Below are 21,648 nucleotides of genomic sequence, written 5' to 3' on the forward strand. Positions count from 1 at the left end.
GGTGTCCCAGGGCGGGCGGGAGGGCCGCGCTGGACGGGGGGCGCGGCCCCGGGGCCCGGACACCGCCCGCCGCCGCCACAGCCCGCTGGGTAGGCCTCGGGCACCGGGTCGCCACTGTGAAGCTCCTGCCTGGGTCGGGCCGCCGCGGTGGGAAGGCTCCGAGGGGCCGCTTGGCCTCGCCCGGCCGCCCAGGGCCCGACCCCGGCTCCGCCGCGGCGCCTACAAGTGTGGCCGGGGAGTCCCCCGGGGACGTCTCCCGGTGCGAGGTTGGCCGGAGAGGGCCCTGGGGTGACCGAGGCGCCTATTTTTAGCTGGGCCTGTGGGCCCCCAGGAGGAAGGCGGATTACCGCCTCCTCGGCCGGCGGACAGAGGGAGCGCGTCTCCGGCGGCGTCCCTGGGCCGGAGCTGGGCCATGCTTACGCCATGCTGGAATTTCAGTTCTCGCTGCCCCTCCGGATACTTAGGGAACCGGTGCTGGCACTCTTCCCAGTGCCCCCTCCCACCGCCGGGTGCGTGTCCCTGGGTCACGGTCGGGAAGGGGGGGGAGTTGGGGCTGGGAAAGATGCGTTTGGGGAGAGTTTGGAAAAATCTCTGGACCGCCCTCGAGACGGGGGAAGTTATCCCTTCCTCTCCCTGAGGGGTGTGTCTTCCTTAGTGATTCCCCCTCCCCCTTCAGTTTCCAACAATGAGAATTTTGGCTTTGGGGAGCTAGGCAGAAAACCAAACCGGCAGCCTAGGAAAGTCATACGGTAATCAGACACCAGGTGTGGGATGTGCAGCCCCGCACGTTGGTTGTCGAGGAGCATGTGTGCACCAGAGAAGGGCAGCTCCCGGCGCCGGGAGCGGCATCCTAACCTTGTACAGCTGCGGCTTGATCAGGTTAAAGAGCGGGCTGTTTACTTTTAGCCTTTCCTTCTGGGAGGAAGGAGGAATCGAAATTCGTAGTTGGGCCTGTATCAGAAAAGGATTCCTTAGAAGGTATGTGAATAGGCACTGCTTAAAGAGCTAACTGTTCCAAGTTGTGGGTTTTTTGAGATGCTTTGTGGAAAGTCTTGAAAATTTTAGACAGCTGTAGCCTGCTATAGATAAACACCTTGGGGTGAACAGAGCACTTTGAATTGTTTAGGAATTGATTTAAAAATTGAGTTTTTGCTAAATTAGGTTGCACTTGTTCTATCTCACCTAGTAGGCAAATGGCCACACTGCCTCCAGCTTGGCTAAAACGGTTGCCAACAAGACTGGGATGATCTTTGCAAGAATAACACTGAGTACTTTGGAGTTGATCTGTATTTGGGGTAGACGTGCCCTGCTGTAGGCTTTCATATTTACTGTGCTTTCTGATAAACAAGCTCTCCCTCCTCCCCGTTTCATTCAAAGATCTAACAAGAAATAGCTGGGTTTATTGTTTGTAGGTTCTAAGAAAAGTTTATCTTCTTCTGTAAAATTAGAAATATCTTTTCTAATTTTACAGCATGAGTGGTCATAACTGTATCTCTGTCAAGTGTGCTTAGAGAATGCGGTGTTCTATTTACTTTACCTTTATGAGACTCATAATCACACTGAAGCTTAAAATAAAAGAAAGCCAATGAAAAACTTTCTTTAAATATTAAGCTCTTTCAAATTGTAAGGGATATTGAGTATTAACCTTTTCTTGATGACTCAGGGTCAACATTCTGAAGAGTCATTAATTTATGATTTTGTTCCAATTTAGGTTTTTCTATGTCATCCCTTAGCATCAGTAGTCTTTTCTGCTTGATGCATGTGTTTTCTTGGGTCTCTGGCCCCAAGCATCCTTCCAGTTTGTAGGCTTTAATGTGGGAAGAACATTTTAATAATTAGCTGTTAATTAAGTCAATATGGATTTTTAATTTTTTAATTTAATTTTTAAATTTTTTTAATGTTTTTTGAGAGAGAGAGAGAGAGTGTGAGTGGGGCAGAGAGAGAGGGAGACACAGAATCTGAAGCAGGCTCCAGGCTCTGAGCTGTCAGCACAGAGCCCGGTGCGGGACCGGAACTCACTGTGAGATCATGACCTGAGCTGAAGTCAGATGCTTAACCAATTGAGCCACCCAGGCGCCCAATCAATATGGCTTTTTTAAAGTGCCTAAGAAGTGAACGCTTTTTTGAAACTTCTACGACTCAAGATTGTTACTGTTATTAAAGTTAAAATAGAATTTTCCTTAAAAATATGGAAGATATAATTTTAGTTAAATATTATAATTTTTGTGTGGCAAAGTTTTTTTTTTTTAATTTTTTTAATGTTTATTCTTGAGAGAGAGAGAGATAGAGGGACAGAGAGAGAGCATGAACGGGGGGAGGGGCAGAGAGAGAAACGGAGACGTGAAATCCGAAGCAGGCTCCAGGCTCTGAGCTGTCAGCACAGAGCCCAACTTGTGGCTCGAACCCATAAGCCGTGAGATCATGACCTGAGCTGAAGTCAGACGCTTAACCGACTGAGCCACCCAGCTGCCCCTGTAGCAAAGTTTTAATCTAAAGGATCTCATAATACTTTGTAAAAATTTCATTTGTTAGTAAATTTAGTATTTTCAGGAAGTACTTTTGGATTTTTCAGGAATCTGACCTCTAATATGTAATAAAGAAATGTAGAGAGACCATGCTTTGCAGGAGCATCAAATATTTGAGGGTAACATCTTATAAGCTGCTTGTTCTGTGTACTCTTTAAGTTTTTAGTTATTTTGAAGGTAAATCCAGACTACTTAGAGGCTAGAAGCGAGTAACTGGTTCTTTAGAAATGACATCAGTCACTGTTATGCATAGAGTTGAGTTTCATTCCTTTCTCTTTCCGTTTTTGTTAACATGACTTTGGATGTTCTCATCCTAAAAATGTAGTTTATATGCAAATCACAGGGAAAACATTGATTTAGATAGGAGTATATGCTACTTTTTCTATACACAAAATTAAAATCAAACGGGGAAAAAATCTTAAGCAATATGAACTAAGCAGTTTGATTAACTTAACCTGTGGTATCTGAGCTCTAGAAAAAGAAAAGTAATGACAATTTATAATTATTTGTATGCCGGGCTGTTGACTTGCTGTTTAAACGAGTTTTTGGTCTTTGAGAGAGATGGCAGTGCGGACCATTTAGGCTTTTTTTTTTTTTTTTTCCTCCTCTAATGTTATAGACTTTTATGTTAAAAAGATAAAATAGACAAAATATACTTTTAGTGCTAAGACTAATTTTAGTAGAGACTCCAATAGAAAATAGAGTATTTCTAGGAATTATTTAAGAAATGTTCCACTCCTTTTATAAAAGTTATGATTTAGTATTTTACATATCACTTTACTACAGTCTGATTAAGAACTTTTAATTTAAATCTGGTTTCAGCAAAGTGATTTGTATACAAGTGGAACTTAAATTAATTTGTTTATACTCCCCTCCTTCAGGGACAGTGTTTTTTGGGTTTCTTTCCTCACTAATTGCTATGCTCTTTCTGCCTTATGATTCATCCTCTACTCTTGAAGTTGAAGTGCTCAGTCCTTGGTTCACTTTTCTTTTTATATTTCTCTGGTGATCTCATCCAATGTCATGGCTTTAAATACCTATATGCTGATGGCTTCCATATTTATATCTCCGGCCCAGGCTTTCCTTCTGCACTCCAGACAACCTATTCTGCATTTCTGCTTGTAGGTGAAGTACTCAATTCAAACTGAACTTCCATTTTTCTCTTTAAACCTGCCTCAGATACAGTCTAGTCCATCTCATTTGGTGGTAGCTCCATCCAACATTCATGCAAAAAAAAAAGTTGGAGTCATTTCTGACTTATCTCTTTCACACTTGGCATTCTTGGTTCTATCTTATCTTGAAAATATATCTAGAATCAAGTCACTTCTTACCACCTGTATTGCTTTCGAGGCTGGTCCTGGCCATCTTATCTCTAGCCTAGATTTCTGTAGTTAGCCTCCTAACTGGCCTTCCTGCTTCTTCCCTAGCTCCCTTTGGTCTTTTTCAACTCAGCAACTAGATTCTATCACTTGTCTCCTCAAAACCCTGCAATGACTTCTCATAGGCAAAGTAAAAGCCTTTACATCGGCTGTTGTCCCTCTTTGGATCACTTTTTCCCTAAAAAATCATCATGGCCAACCCTGTAGTCTTCAAATCTTTGTTCTTCAAATGTTTTTCAAAAGGTCTATCTTATTTCATTTGAAGCTGTACTCCCCTACTTATGATCCCTGTATCTTGCTCTGTTTTCTCCATGGCACTTGCCACCTTCCAACACTATATAATTTCTTTGTTGATTGTGTTCATTGTCTCTCCTGTGTGTCCCCAACACACACTATAACTTCTGTGAAGGCATGGCTTTTTGTCTGTTTTGTTTATTGATGGATCTTAAGGGTTTCGGTCAGTTCAATAAAGATTTATTAAATATCTATTCATTATAAGTGAATTAAATCCTTATTCTGCAGTTTCTCACTGTGATGGATACCTCATTCTTGGATACATATAGTTTTCAGTTTACTCCTTTCCTAGGAGCAGAGAGCAGCAGAAAAGTGGCAGGAGGCTTTTGAGAACCCCTTGTTGGAGAGAGTGATGTTAGAGTGTTGTGGAGATCTTTTGGACCTTCTCTGTGTGATTAGGACCATTGGTTAGATAACTTGCATGTTTTAACTTAGAACATTTTTATTTGGATCAATCTCTTGTCTTTGAGTAAGGGGTTACTAATCTTTTTTTCTGTAAATCATACCCTAAAAGCATTGCCTATGATTTCTAGTATTGGTTTCTTTAAAATGGAATGAAAATGTAGGCACTGGGAAACTTTCCAAGTTAAAAATCATTCTAGATTTTCCATTCATTCATCAAGGCCTTCCAAAGGATGTAACTTAGTTTTTATAGAAATAACAGTTTTTGTTTTCATTCTTCTATTTAATGGATTTATAGAAATAAGTGAGTATATAGGAGAGTAGACTGCTAGCCAGAAACATTTAGCTTTCTGTGTAGACACTGGCCTATGTATTTTTATCAAGGGGAGAAATGTCATTTACTCCAGTGAGAGAGCTCCTTTTAGATAGTTTTCATGTTGAGTAAGTTTCATAGGGGCCATAGTATCCAACTGCCTACCATTATAAGAGGAAAATGTCCTTTATCCATATTTCTTTATTTTGACTGTAACATTTATTTATTTTTTAATGTTTGTTTATTTTTGAGAGTGTGTGAATGCGTGTGCTAGTGGGGGAGGGGCAGAGAGAGAGAGAGAGAGAAACAGAGGATATGAAGCAGGCTTTGCACTGACAGCAGAGAGCCCCATGCAGGGCTCGAACTCATGAACCCATGAGATCATGACCTGAGCTGAAATGGGATGTTTAGCAGACTGAGCCACATAGGCACTGTGACTGTTAGTAACATTTATGATTAGTTACCAGAACTTACATGATTTTCAGTAATTGTCTATCACAAGACTTGATGTTATACTACATTCTCACTGGAAAATGTGAGAATTTTTTGCACGAGTCATTTAATTTGCCAGGGAAACAGTGTGGTCTGGTGTAGTAAGCTGGAGGTCAGTATTTAGGAGACCTACAAATCTTAGACTTTACTAACTCCAAGATTTTATGTAAGTCCCCCCCCCCCCCCCCCCAGTAGTTGAATTATATAATGTGTGGTGTAGTGGAAAAAGCATGTGTGCTAGGGAGACTTAAGCGCTTAGGTTCGGCTCTGCTAACTAGTACCACTTACTGTATGTGTGAACTTAACTGTCTTAAACTGCCTGAGGTTCATTTGCCTTGCGTGTATTATCTTACTAGTTGCTACATAAGTGATGGCTAATATTAGGGTGCTTATTTGCTGTTAGTCTCTGTAAACACTTATGTACAGTGCCATATATAATCCTCTTAAACAGTTTTATGGGATAGGTACTATTTGGTGGAAACTAGGGAAACAGGTTAAATAATTTGTTTAAAGAGCAAGTAAGAGGAGGAACCTGAATGTGAACTGAGGTATTCTGATCTAGAGCCCATCCTGATTCATCGAATTGTTTTGAAAGAATGCTTTCTAAAGTAATAATAATAATAATGGGGTGCCTGGCTGGCTCAGTTGGTGGAGTGTGTCCCTCTTGATCTGGGGGTTGTGAGTTCAAGCCTATGTGGGGCATAGAGATTACTATACATGAATGAATAATAAATAGGCACTGTCTATGTGCAGTTATCTGTTAGGCATTAGAAAGCTACATTAATGTTATACAGGTTTTTTTTTCTCCCAGAGTTAGAGGATTGATTCTTAATGTTAGCGACTTAAATTTGAGGACTTGAAATTTTTCAAGTGGAGAAAATAGTAAAAGCAACTTAAAACCAAATATTATATAAAATGTTTTATGTAGAAACAGTAGGTAGACTATGCTCTTTCTAGATTCCAAGAAATTTTCTCAGGCTCATTTCTGTGAATGTGTGTTATGAGTTACTGCTGTAACTGCCCACTCTGAAGTGGGAACTTTGTCTTCTTTACCAGGGAACTATATTTCTTGTAGTAGGTGGTACTCAATTTGATGAATGAATGAATTGCTTGTTTGAAAATGATTGGGACTCATTGAGCCTTCTGCTTCTCATTTGTGCCATCAGTCTTCTGTTAGCATGGCTAGTTGATTTACATGGAATGCCATGTAAAGTGAGACCAAAAATAAGGGTTTCAGGTTTATTCTTGGGAGCGGAATGGAAAATGATTTAATACACGAATTCCAGCAAAAATATTTTTGTGCATAGTACCAGTTAACCTTGTTGATTAGTAATGTAAGTCTTCTGAGTAAAATGTGTGCATACATAATTTAGTGATTGCATGTGTTTAGATCTAGTTATCTTTGAAATAAATTTGAACAGGCTAAGCTGTACATTGAAAGCTCCCCAGTGTTCTGAATGCTATGTTGCTGAACATTTAAGATGTTTTCTTAAATTTTTAATATCCACACACAGGTTGAATTCCTTTATGTTGCTTCTGACCTGTATTCAGTTTATGGGAAGTCATGTTTATTTGAAATGTGTTGTGTAATTCTTTCACATTTTCATAACCTGGATGTCTGAGGGTGGCTGAAGGTTATGAATTCTGTGAAGTGAATTTCTCAAGCTTGTCATATTGGTACTCTTCATATCTGGGTACAGTTTCAGGTTCTCTGGTGTATAATAATCCTTGTGGTTGATACCCTTTTGCTAATGAATGGGAGTAATTTCTTAAATCCCTTCCAGTTTGACCTAGATGTTAACTATAATTTTAAGTTTAAATTGGATCCTTTATAAAAGCGACTTAGTCATTTTGCTCTTTTGGTTGTTGGGGGTGGGAGAGTGTCCAGAAAATTGCATTTATTTTTAACTTGAATAACGTCTTTCTGAGCTTGAAATTTTTGGAGCAGTTTTCAAGTAAAATACACATTTAAGATTAGCCTCGGAATTCTATGTAAAATATAACCCATGCATTTACCTTGTCTGATGGGGTAGGGGAGACAAGAAATACTTTATAAATATAAAATAACTGAAATGAACCAGGCTGAATTCTTTCCTGCTTGTCTAGCATTGTTTATATGGTATAAATAGGTGAGTAATCATATTCTATATTCTTTCAGTTTTATTTAAGCAAAACATCCCAGCAGCATTTAAAATAACATACCAATTAAAAAATTTTTTTTTTTTTTTTATTTTAGAGAGAGTGAGCACAGGGCAGGGTCAGTGGGAGAGAGAGGATTTTTAAGTTTATTTATTTTGAGAGAGCGTAAGCAGGGGAGGGGCAGAGAGAGAGTGGGACAGAGCATCTGAAGCAGGCTCTGCGCTGACAGCAGTGAGCCTGATGTGGGGCTTGAACTCACAAACTGTGAGATCATGACCAGAGCTGAAGCTAGAAAGAGAGAGATTGAGAGGTTGAGAGATTTTAATTTATATTTATCTCTTTCTACTTGTCATTTTTTTTATTTTGTTGAAAGTTAAAACAAGTATTGAATGATTCAGGTGTACAAAAGCATATAGAATATGTTGTACAATTTAAAGATGAAATATAAAAGAAATACCTTTGTACCAAATATCTGTGTACCTTTCACTCAATTTTAATTTTTTTTTGTTAAAAATTAAGTACATAAAAACAAAATAAAATATATGAAAGATAAAGAGTAAGGATGCAGTGAACAGCCTTGTATCTAATACCAGTTCAAGAACATTATCCTAACTTTTTCTTTCTTTTTGTGCTACTCTTCCCTGCCCCCCAGAAGTAACCATTATATTTGCCTTTTTTGTTTTTTGTGGGGTTTTTTAAGTATTTATTTATTTATTTATTTATTTATTTTTTTAACATTTTTAATTTATTTTTGGGACAGAGAGAGACAGAGCATGAACGGGGGAGGGGCAGAGAGAGAGGGAGACACAGAATCGGAAACAGGCTCCAGGCTCCGAGCCATCAGCCCAGAGCCTGACGCGGGGCTCGAACTCACGGACCGCGAGATCGTGACCTGGCTGAAGTCGGACGCTTAACCGACTGCGCCACCCAGGCGCCCCTTAAGTATTTATTTTTAAGAGAGAGAGAATGCGAGTGGGGAGGAGCAGAGAGAGAGACACAGAATCTGAAGCAGGCTCCAGGCTCTGAGCTGTCAGTGCAAATCCCGACATGGGGCTCGAACCCATGAACCATGAGATGTGACCTGAGCCGAAGTTGGACACTTAACCGACTGAGCCACCCAGGCGCCCCAACTTTTTTTGCTTTTATTTTTGTTTTTTGATGACTTTTTTTTATGTGATTTTACCACATCTATTTCTATCCCTAAAATATTTTTTTTTCTGTTTTGTTTTTGAACTCTATATAAAAGAGATCCTTCTGTATGAGTTCGTTTGCAACTTTCTTTTTACCCTCAGCTTTATGGTCCTGATATTCTTCCACCATTTTGCATATAGCTCTAATTCATTCACTTTCACTGCTGCATGGAATTTCATTATATGAATATATTTCACTTTATTACCTATTGACGGGCATTTGGGTTGTTTCCACTTTTGCTATTATTAAAAACTCTGCTGTGAACATCTTGCATAGGTGTATTGGTACTCTTGCATACATAAATATCTCCAGGATAGTGTTTTTAAAAATGTTTTTGTTACTAACAGTAGGAAATACATTTTACATTATGGGACTCAGTACATTATCAGATGTGCCACATATAGAACAAGAAAGTTTGTTGAAAAAAACCCACACCTATGTGATGGTAGGACATTTCATTAAAAATAAGATAATTAAGACCCACTAAGTCAATTTTTCTACTCACTAATGAGTTGAGATTTGCCCTTTGAGCAAATTGTTTTGGACTTTCTGTTTAGTTAGGAGTGGAATTGCTGAGTTGTGGGGGGGGGGGGGTGCATTTTCAGCTTTATTAGGCAGTGCCAAATTGTTTTCCAGGGCAGTTGTGCCAGTTTATTCCCCTCACTAACGTGTACATGTGATGGCTCCACATTCTTGCCTATACTTGATAATTGGCAAATATTAGAGTAAGCCTCATGATACCTTGTAGGTTTTGCATTTCTGCTTACTGAGAAGAAACATCTTTTCAAATGTTTGCTGGCCATTTTTGTTTCCTTTTCTCTGGAATGACTGTTGATTTTTCTGTTGGGTTGCTTTTCTTTTTGATAGGAGTTCTTAATAGGTTCTGAATATTAATTCTTTGCTGATTAGTATCACAAATGTCTTCTCCCACTTTGTGGCTTGTCTTCTTTGTTATATAGTGTCTTTGTTAATAGATAAAATTTTTAATTTTGTTGAATTTATCAGTATTTTCCTTTTATGATTTATATTTTGTGTCTTGTTTAGGAAATCCTTCCCTACCACAAGGTTATAAAGATATTCTTACATGTCCTCTTATAAAGTTTTATGTTGCCTTTCAAAGTTCTTTGCCTGGAATTAATTTGTGTTTCTTCTCTTTTATGCTACTGTTTTCTGTAAAATTTTACTGCTTAGCATTTCAATTTGGTTTTTTTAAGGGCTAGAATGTGTGAATTTAGTAGATGCTTTGAAATAAGTCTTTGAATTACTAGTTTTATGCATTGTCCACACCTTGCTTTTAGAGTCATGAGAGTATTAAAATATGGATAGAGTTTAAAGTACGGATAAATTTGAAGTCTCCACTCTCTCCGGGTGACATTATAAGAGATTTGCAAACATTTCAGTGATGCCAGGGTTTGCATCTGGTTTTCTTAAGTTGTTACGGATACTTGTTGTGAAGCAGTCTGGTTAATTATTTCCTTAAATAGCAGCTCATTGTGCTTGGTATTTCACAATTTCACCACAGTGTACTGTATATGAGGACAAACATCTATATATCCAACTAGTACTAAGAGTATGTATACATATAATCTGAGGAATCTGATCTTCAATTTTGGAAAATTCTCAGCTCTTCAAATATGGCTTCTGTTATTTTCACATCTTTTTTGAAAAACCTAAGTTGGGGTCTTTGTACCTCAATTGCTCTTTCAGGTTTTTTTTCTCTTTATTTTTCTGTGCCTTATACTAGGTGAATTCAGTACTCTATAGCAGTTTACCAATTCTACTCTGTTCAGTCTGGACTTCATTTTGTCTGTTGAGTCTATTTGCCAGTATGTATAGTTTTCATCTCTTAGATTTGGAGTTGCTTTTTCATATGCACCCATCTATTTCAGTTCTATTTTTGTTTTATAACCTTTTTGCTACTTTAAAAAAAGGAGTCTTTTTATCTCTGACATCTTTAACATGTTGAAATTTAAAAATCTTTATGAAGACTGTTTTATAAAACTAGTACCATTTGGTGTTAATGTTTTTTATTGATTTCTCCCCCTCCCTCATCATTAATTTTCTTCCTATGGTTTGGGGTTTTGGTTTGTCTGGCTTATTTTGAGTAGAGATGTAAAACAATTTTTTTTTTTCCATCTGTGCTAAATCCCCTGTTACCTCTCATTTTCAGCTGTTTCTACCTGGCTCACTGTGCCTCTAGTCACAAAATAGGTCTATTCTGGAACAGTTAAAAAAACACACACACACGCACACACACAAAAAGCAAAGTGGATACAAGTGTTTATAATATGCAGTCCTGTACTGATAAAGGAGATGATTTTGTGTGTGTGTGTGTGTGTGTGTGTGTGTGTGTCTTATTAAAAGTAGAAGAGAGGGGAGCCTGGATGGCTCATTTGGTTAAGCATCCACTTCTCCACTTCTTGATTTCAGCTCAGGTCATGATATCCCAATTCACGGGATCAAGCCCTGTGTTGGGCTCTGTGCTTGGGATTCTCTCTCTCTGCCCTTGCCCGGCGCTTACTCGCTTGCTTGCTTTCTCTCTCTCTCTCTCTCTCTCTCTCTCTCTCTCTCAAAATGAATAAATAACATTAAGAAATAGAAGAAAATGAAGTCTAAAAAATGATGGTTACTTATGAGGGAGAGACCTACAGTGTAGAAAAGCACAAGGGTATAATTTGTGCTTTGAATTAATTTTTCTTAAGACTTGACTTTGGAGACATTTAGATATTTTACATAATTGTTAAATGAAAATTTAAAAACCCTTAAAAATAAAAAGTAAAATGAAACCACTGAATCTTACTTGTATTCACTTGGTGAACACCAGAGTGAACTATGCCATGTGACTTTAAAACATGGTAACTTGGCTGTATATCCCAATTGAAATATACCCTGGGAGGAGAGTGGAGGAAGGATGGCAAAAAAGGCAAATCTCAAACTACTATAATCATAATTTTGGTGGTAATGTATATATATGTTGTTATTCCTGTACTATGTAATGTGCGCATTGTGGGCTAAATGAAATGAGTGATTACGCTGGTGTTGTTGAAAACAGATTTTTAGCATTGTTGAAAACAGATGTAGTGTCAAGGTCAGTGAAATGACATAAAAATTCCATAGTACTAATTTTAGTGAAACGTTCTATATGCCCTCATGCAATAATTTAGCTTAAAATATATACATTTTCTGGTCCTTTTTGACTAAGAAGACCTGGAAATAATGACTGCCTTAGTAGCAAAAAGCACTCCTGGTGCCTATATTGTGGTCTTTAAATACCTTTCACAATAAAACTAAATTAGTGCTCAAAATGGGCATTTTCTCAGTCTAAGCAGGAAATGTATGAGACAAACTTAAAATTTAATGATTAGTTTCTGTTACAGTATGATACAGGGTTAGATACTTAAAACAACACACATTTATTATACCATGGATTCTGTGGGTCAGGAGTTTAACTGGGTCTTCTGTATAACTGGGTCTACAGTGTTTCACAAAGTTGCTGTTAGGGTGTTGACCAGGGCTGGGGTCTCATGTGAGGCTTAGCCGGGGAAAAATATACTTCCAAGTTCATGTAATTGTTGGTAGCATTCAGTACTTTACAGGCTGCCTAAGCGAAAGCCTCAGTTTCTTGCTGGTTATTGTCCAGGAGGCTGTTTTTAGCTCCTTGCTCCATGGCTTTCTCCATAGGCAGCTTACCAACATGGCAGCTTGCTTCTTCAAAGCCATTAAGGGAGACGAAGCATGTCCTAGTAACATGGGTTACAGTCTTAAGTATCATAATCATGTGTATGTAATCAATTACATCCTGTCACCTTTGCCATACTTTTTTGATATGAAGCAGGTCACAGATCTCACTCACCCTTACCAAGAGATTGCACAAGGGTGAGAACACCCAAGTGGCAGAGACCATGAGGACCACTTTAGAGTCTGTTTGCCACAGACTAGAACATACCTGAAGCAATAGAGGCAAAAAGTATGAGGGTAGTGTTGAAACAACCTAGGAGCCGTCCTGAATAGGATCCCATTGGCCAAAAGGGAATTTGAACATCAATAAAGATAATAACTAATGAATTGAAACCAATCAAATGTGTTTAACCTGTGAATCCATACTACAACATTTTTTAACAAAAACCTTTAATTAATTGCTGTTGGACCAGCTTATTGTTTTGACAATTGGTAAATAGAAGCATTTATCCTACTCATATGAATTGTTTCTCAGGTCAGGGAAGAAATTTCTATAGATGTATTCTACCTAATCAAGAAAGAATGATAGACTTAGAATACCACCAGTTTGCATCTCCCTAATGAATAATGTCTAGGCAAGGATAACCAGTAGCTGCTACTATCACTACAAAGGGGGAGACATCTGGACATTAGATACATACTTTTGGAAATATGCCACGTTGTCTGTGCTGTAGTCTTACACTCAAGTCATAATCCTGAATGCGATGTAGCCTCTAAATTTGCCAATTTATTGGAAATAAAAAGGACTAAAAACTTGTTAAATACTATGAAGATGCTAACAACCTATTTATACTAGGAATCTCTACACCAGCTACGTGGCTTTTCCAACCCCAAATTCTAAGAATTATAAGAAACTGAATAATAAAAAGAGAAACAAGGATGATGAAAGGAGACAAGAAATGTATCAATCACAGTTCGAGCCCCATGTTGGGATCTGGGCTGACAGCTCAGAGCCTGGAGCCTAGTTCTGATTCTGTTTCCCTCTCTCTTTGCCCCTCCCCAACTTGTGCGTGTGTGTGTGCGAGCGCGCGCATGCTCTCAAAAACAAATGAACATTAAAAAAAAAATACATCAATCACAGAATAACTGAAAAGATATTTATAGTTATGGGGAGATGTGAATGTTTTATCTGTCATTTTAAGTGTTTGGAATAAAACCATCCTTATGGAAGTCTTCATCTTCGTTTTTACCTATTCCTATTTTTTAAATTTATTTGAGAGAGAGAGACAGAGAATGTGCGCGTGTGCACACAGGAGAGGGGCAGAGAGAGAGGGAGAGAAAGAATCTCAAGTACACTCCACTCTCATCACAGAGCCCTAGGAAGGGCTCGGACCCCTGAACTATGAGATCATGACCTGAGCCTAACCAGGAGTCAGGCTCTTAACTGCCTAACCAACTGAGCCATCCAGGTGCCCCTCCTAATTTGTTTTTTGAAGCTCAGCTCACAGTATCCTGACTGCTCTAGTTCTGTGATCTGTTCCCTTCCTTTGCTCAACTCTGCCTTCTTTTAATCTTGTTGGGTTATTATTCAACTCTTCAGAATAAATTTGATTTTAGTATCACACTAATTTGTTATGATTACAATCAATTAAAATCTTTAAGCCTTGAAGTGTGATTCTTATTCCTACTAGTTGATCTCACTCATCCTATGTTTCTTTAGTCTATTTTGGTGTATAGGTATCCCTTGCTAGTCTAGCTGAGGCTGAATAATTTTTTCTTTTTGAGATAGAACTGGTGTCCCTTGCCCTCTAAACTCTTATGGAACTCAGAATCAGATGTATTTATCCTTGCTTTAATATCTTGAATTCATTCTTGAAAACCCTGCTGCTAAGCGAAAAGCTATTACATGAAAACATTCCATTAATTTTAATGGTAAGTTATGTTGTGTTCTCACAACAGTTGTGTTCTCAACTGACCAATTTCACATGTAAGAAAATATTAATCTAGCAATGAAGATGAGTTAATGTAAATAGAAACAATTTGAAAACAAATACACTTTGATTGTAAAATGTAATAGGTAAAATGAAGACATATCATACCAAAGGGAAGAGAAAACTTGATGGTGGTGGTGGTTGGTGGGGTGTTACTCTTTGGAAAGTTTATTCTTTTTGTACTGTTTTCTGCACTAATTTCAGCATTTTTGGAGCTCAGGGTTATCTTGCATTTTATCTGCACTTGAGTGGCGCTTGGATGGCTCAGTTGGTTAAGTGTCTGACTTTGGCTCAGGTCATGATCTCACGGTTCATGAGTTCAAGCCCCGCGTGGGTCTCTGTGCTGACAGCTCAGAGCCAGGAGCCTGCTTGGATTCTGTACTCCCTCTCTCTCTGCCCCTCCCCTGCTCGCACTCTCTCAAAAAATGAATAAACATTTAAAAATAATTTTATTTGCACTTGAAAGTCAAATTATGGCTCAGATAGGCACCTTCAGAGGAATAAAGGCCAAACACAAGTCCTTTAAACAGTGTGGAAATTTAAGCCAGGCAGAAACAATGGAAAAGTTGTAGAAGATGCTAGCTCTGCGGTCCTCTTGACTGGCATATGTGTACAAAGCAAAATGTGCTGGGTTCATCCAGTTGTGTGTAGTATATTGATATGTATGATATAATTGGAAACCATTATGTTAAATAAATTGTTGAGCATGTCTTTAGCTGAAATCATAATGTTGAAATTTTATTGTAGAATATTTAGTGTGCATTTAGGTGAACAGTCCCTAATACAAAAAAAAAAAAAAAAAAAGCCATTGTTAGAAAAGTAGTACTTTTCAAGAGCCATTTTCATGAAAATCAGTTAATTGAATTATTTATTTAATAGAGTTTATTTATTTATTTTGAGAGAGAATGCATAAGCAGGGGAGGGACAGAGAGAGGGAGAGAGAGAGAATCCAAAGCAGTCTCAGTGTTGTCATCGAGGAGCCCAATGCAGGGCTTGATCTCATGAACTGTGAGTCATGACCTGAGATGAAATCAAGAGTCGGACACGTAACCTACTAAGTTACCCAGGTACCCCTGAACAATTTATTATGTGAGGTAAATCTGTAGACTGAAATAACATGGCATCCCTCCTTATCTAAGCTAGCTACTGCTACTGGAATTTCTGCTCTTCCAGCTGGGGAACTGAAGGAGTTTGGTGGCAAAGGATAAAATAAAAATCTTACTTTATGAAACATTATTTAGTTGGTTTATCCTTTGTTTTCATTCCTCGTTTGAGATATTCTTATGTTCAACACATCATCATAAACTGACTTATTCAAGAAATTTATTAAAATGTAAGTAAGTTCAGGCAGAGAACAGAGAGTCCTTTGATAGGTGATTAAGGCACTTTCTAAAACATTAATTGGCATCTTTGGGATATGATCATTTAACCTTTTAACTATTCCCTGATTGGTACTACCATTCAGTCATGTTCATTATTTACCTATCTTGTCTTCAAGGGTAGCTTGTCTACTTTATCAACTGTTCTGCCAGAATCAGTCATTCTATAATGTGTATTGGGTTTTCCTGATTTAGTAAGCCTTTTGTATTTAAAACAAAAAGAGAGAGAGAGAGAGAAAGGGACATTGGAATGACTTGTTTATACTGAATGACTTTTGATGCACCTAAATTTTTTAGTTAGTGACTTTGGATTTATCCATAATGAATTCACCAATTTTAGTTTGACTACTTCCTGCTCTTTTCAGTACATGCTCTTTTCAGTACATAAAACAAGTCTTTTATAGATCTTGAAATGTAGAATTGTGGCAGCTGTGTACTGTCTTTTGAAGGCAGTATCTATCTTCACATGGCTCTTAAGGTTGTCTTGTAAACATGGTTTCTAAGCCCAGTCTGCAGAACAGAATAGCTTTAGGATAGGAGCCTCTTCTTATGGCTATATTTTATTTTATTTATTTTTTTCCAGCATTATGAAAGTGTAATTGAGATAACATTATGTAAAGTACAGTGTAATGATTCGATATATGTATACTTTGCAAATAATAAGGTTAGTAAACATATCCATCACCTCATACAGTTATTTTTTACGTTTTGTTGTTTTTTTGCAGTGAGAACTTTTAAGATTTACTCTATTAGTAACTTTAAAGTATGTAGTAGAGTATTGTTAACTGTAGTCCCAATGTTGTTCATTAGATCCCCAGAACTTACTCATCTTGTCATTGGAAGCTTGTGCCCTTTGACCACCTTCACCAATTCTCCCTCCCTCTCTTTGTAACCACCAATCTACTTTCTGTATGTATGAGTTTGGATTTTTGAGGAACCTTTGTACTGTTTTCCATAGGGCTATACCAGTTTGCATTCCCACCAGCAGGGTGCACGTGTTGTCTGGATAGCCTTGCCGGTGCATGTTATCTGTCTTTTTGATAATAGCCATTCTGACGGGTCAAAGGTGATATTTCATTGTGGTTTTGATTTTCATTTTCCTGATGATTAGTGACATTGAGCACCTTTTCATGTGCCTGTTGGCCATTTGTATATCTTCTTTGGAAAAATGTCCATTCAGGTCCTTTGCCCATTAAAAAAATTAAAAAAAATTTTTTTTTTAATGTTTGTTTATTTTTGAAAGAGACAGAGGGCAAGGAGGGGAGGGGCAGAGAGAGAGGGAGACACAGAATCTGAAGCAGGCTCCAGGCTAGGAGCTGTAAGCACAAAGCCCGACAGCGGGGCTCGAACTCATGGACTGTGAGATTATGACCTGTGCCAAAGTCTGATGCTTAACTGACTGAGCCAGCCAGGCGCCCCTTTTGCCCATTTTTTAAATTGATTTTTTTTTTTTTTTTTTTTTTGCTGTTGAGTTGTAGGAATTCCATACATAATTTGGATATTAACCCCTTATTTGATACTGAGTTTACAGATATTTTCATCCCATTCCACAGGTTACTTTTTCATTTTGGTGGTAGTTTCTTTTGCTATACAGAAGTTTTTAGTTTGATATAGTCCTATTGATTTTTGCTTTTGTTCGTTGTGCTTTTGGTGTCCTATCCAAAAATCACTGCCAACACCAATGTCAAGGAGCCTTGTCCTTATGTTTTCTTCTAGTAGTTTCACATTTAAACCTTTAATTCATTTCAAATTAATTTTTGTGAGTGTTGTAAGATAGGAGTTCAGTTTATTCTTTTACACGTGAATATCCCGTTTCCTCTGCACTGTTTGTTGAAAAGACTATCTTTTCTCCATTGAGTATTCTTAACTCCCTTGTCAAATACTAATTGACCAGATATGTGTGAGCTTATTTCTGGGTCCTTGATTCTGTCCCATTGCTTTATGTGTCTGTTTTTATTCTACTACCATGTTATTTTGATTACTGTAGCCTTGTAGTATAGTTTGAAATCAGGAAGTGTGATGCCTCCAGCTTTGTTCTTCTTTCTCAAGATTGTTTTGGCTATTCTGGGTCTTCTGCGGTTCCACATGAAATTTAGGATGGTTTATTTCTGTAAGACATGCCGGTAGAATTTTGATAGAGATTGCATTGAATCTATAGCTCTAAGGCTTAGGACAGACAGTATGGACATTTTAACAATATTCTTCTTTTCCTTGAACACATGATATCTTCCCATATATTTGTATTTTCTTCAATTCTTTCATTGTCTAACAGCTTTCAGTGTATACATCTTTCATTTCCTTGGTTGCATTTATTCATGAGTATTTTATTGTTTCTGGTGCTATTATGAATGGGATTGTTTTCTTGTGACTATATTTTAGATTTCTTGTATCTCCTTCGAACTTCTTAAAATATATTTCTGTTGTCTGGAAGGGAGTCTTTGCAATCACAGATTTTGAAGGTGCACTGTATTCAGTGTTTTGATTATGTTAACTAGATAGTTTATAAACAATTTAAGAGTGTGGAAACTCCGTTGGTGAAATCTCAGAGACTTGACTTTTTCTCAGAGATTGTTCTTAATAAGGTAACTTACTGTTTTTTGTTTAGGTTGCCTGTTAGGAGTGATGTCAAATCAAATCAATGGCATCAATAGGAAAAAACCCCAAAACACAACTTGTTTTTTGACTCTTGTAGGTTTAAATGTTTGTTAAAATATAAAAGTTGTACCTGTTTCCAGTTTATGGTAGTTTTATCTGGACTATTTGATTTTTAACTTTCCATTATGTATCCTTTTGTAGCTTCAAGAAAATAATGAAGTCCATATGGTGATAAAAAGTCCTTGATTTTGTTTTTCAGAGTACTGGTGAACACAGATAGGATTAGTGTGTATTGTATTTTTGAAGGTTTATTTTGTCTTTTTTTTTTTTTTTTAATTTTTTTTTTTTTTTCAACGTTTATTTATTTTTGGGACAGAGAGAGACAGAGCATGAACGGGGGAGGGACAGAGAGAGAGGGAGACACAGAATCGGAAACAGGCTCCAGGCTCTGAGCCATCAGCCCAGAGCCTGACGCGGGGCTCGAACTCACGGACCGTGAGATCGTGACCTGGCTGAAGTCGGACGCTTAACCGACTGCGCCACCCAGGCGCCCCTGAAGGTTTATTTTGAAAGAAAATCCAAAGAGAAGGACTCAAGGATTACCTTATATGTTATAAAAAAAACCCATAAAATTATTTGTTTTGAAATTATTTATGTCATGAAGTAAACCTTTTTTTTCCCCCCTTGCTGGTTGCCTTTTAGTCATCTATTTCCACAGTACTATGTGTTGAGCACTGTGTTGGGTTTACAGACAGTAGGTAGGAAAGAAGACCATGCAGTCAGTAGGAGAGTCACTCATTTGGCATGTTAAACTTTCAGTAGTGTAAGCAAACCTTTTAATAGGACTACAATAGGACTACATCTAACCTTAGTGTGTAAGAAGTAAGTAAAAATCTTGAGTGAATGTTGTTTTAAACCATCAGTTTTTATCAAGATCTTTCTGTTTGGTAATTCTTCAGTTTTAAAAGTCTGTGTGTCTTTCTTATGTGTATGAATGCTCTTAACACAATTTGTAATTTCCTCAGTTCTTTCTAATCTCTCTGGTGTTTTATATTCTTTTAATTCTCTGGTCTTTTAATTCTTTGTGTGATTTCTTTTATGCGTCTAATACCTGAAAATTTTTTTATAGTATCTCACATTTTTCTGTTTGGGATTCTTGGGGGTATAATCCCTGTTTGTAAGTTTACCTTCAGCAGGGGTGTATCTGAAAATGCTGCACTGTGCAGGCTAGATTGGGTAGAAGGAATTTTTTTTCCCAGAGGATTTCATGACCTTGGCACTACTTTTGTGTTAACTAATTTTTGGTAGAAGAGGTGAGAGTATTCTGGACTGGCAGAGACTATGGATGCAAATCTCAGAGCCCATGGTTATAAAATCTTTATGAAAACTTTTTTTTTTTTTTTTTTGGCTTTTGAGTGGTAGGAAAAGTGGGACAAGCTTTCTCTCTTCCTCTTAATTTACCCTTTGCTGACTGTAGACCTCTTGAAAGTCTGTTTTTCATACCTCATTTCCCCTTTTCCAGCTGCAGTTCAGTGTCTTGTGTCTTTACCTTAAGTGTCTTTACCTTTCATTTCCCATTTGATTTTCCCTCTTCCTTAGGATTTCCCTTAATTACCAGAAAATTTGTCTGTTTTAGAGCAAAACAGTTTTTGTTGTATTTAATTGGAAGAGTTTTCGCTCATATGGCTAGACATGGATTCCTCAATTTAGTTTTTAAAAGTTGCAATTTAGGGCGCCTGGGTGGCTCAGTTGGTTGAGTGTCTGGCTTTGGCTCGTGAGTTTGAGCCTCACATAGGGCTCTGCTGTCAGCCTGCTTCAGAACCTCTGTCCCCCTCTCTCTTTGCCCCTCCCTGGTGCGCTCTCTCTCTCTCTCTCTTCCAAAAGTAAATAAAACATTTAAAAATCAGTAAAAGTCACAATTTAATTCATAATTTAAAAATATAATTAAATTTACATTATGTTATAAAATATGTGTGCATGATGGGAAAATGTAAACGTTTTGAAGGATGTAAGATGAAAAGTTACTAAGAAAAGCACCAAGAAGTCGCCATAGAGTTAATGGTTTCTCATGTGTCCTGGGAATTTTCTAAGCATGTATGAGCATGATTCTGTCATGTAAAAGGGAATTTTCTCTCTGTACCACTCTACAACTTGCTTTTTATGTATGTTTGATTTATTTACAATATATTTTTTTAGTGACCATATTACATATGAGGCTACCACAGGCTTATTTAGTCATTTCCCTAATGCCGGACATAGGTTTTTAGTTTTTACAAAGTTATATTGCTAACAGTGAACACTCCTGGGTATATCTTTGTAATTGTGTGATTATATCTATGTATATAGATATCTAGTAGTAGTTTTAACAAGAAAATGAATTTTCTCTGTTGAAGGGTATGTACTATTTTTATACTTTAAGATTTTTCCAAATTTTTCTTTAAGATCGTACTAGTAGTTATAATCAGACTAACACTAAATCAGAGTATTGTGTTTCATACTCCCTGGTCCATGTCTTACTTTTTTTAGACAGTTTTATCGAGGTGTAGTTGACACACAATAAATGGCATATATTTAAAGCATACGGTATGATCAATTGTGACACAAGTGTACATTGGTGAAACCACCATAGTCATGATCCTCCATACCCTTTTGATCCTCGTTTGCACATTTTCCTGCCCTGCCAGCCTGAGTGTGAATTTGCATTTAATAGAAATTAATTTAATGTGACTAAGGTTGCATTATTTAAAAATACACTTAGTGGATGTCTTTTTTTTTTTTTTTCCTTTGAGAATCTTCTAAACATGTCCTTTTGGGTTTATCTTTTTCTCACATTTTTTAATTTGTTTTTTTAATTTACCTCCAAGTTAGCATATAGTGCAACGATGATTTCAGGAATAGATTCTTTAATGCCCCTTACCCATTTAGCCCATCCCCCCTCCCACAACCCCTCCAGTAACCCTCTGTTTGTTCTCCATATTTCAGAGTCTCTTATGTTTTTGTCCCCCTCCCTGTTTTTATATTTTTTTACTTCCCTTCTGTTCATCTGTTTTGTATCTTAAAGTCCTCATATGAGTGAAGTTACATGATATTTGTCTTTCTCTAATTTCACTTAGCATGATACCCTCCAGTTCCATCCACATAGTTGCCAATGGCAAGATTTCATTCTTTTTGATTGCCGTGTAGTACTCCATTGTATATATATACCACATCTTCTTTATCCGCTCATCCATCGATGGACATTTGGGCTCTTTCTGTCCTTTGGCTATTGTT

At 37.6% G+C, this 21,648-nt stretch overlaps 1 protein-coding gene across 8 annotated transcripts in view; it reads left to right on the top strand.

Moving 5' to 3' along the window:
- Window positions 1-21,648, top strand: part of KTN1 (kinectin 1) — a 107,531-nt gene that overhangs the window by 190 nt on the left and 85,693 nt on the right. The window lies entirely within an intron of this gene.

The sequence above is a fragment of the Panthera leo genome, chromosome B3 (assembly GCF_018350215.1).
Source record: "Panthera leo isolate Ple1 chromosome B3, P.leo_Ple1_pat1.1, whole genome shotgun sequence".
Taxonomy (NCBI): domain Eukaryota; kingdom Metazoa; phylum Chordata; class Mammalia; order Carnivora; family Felidae; genus Panthera; species Panthera leo.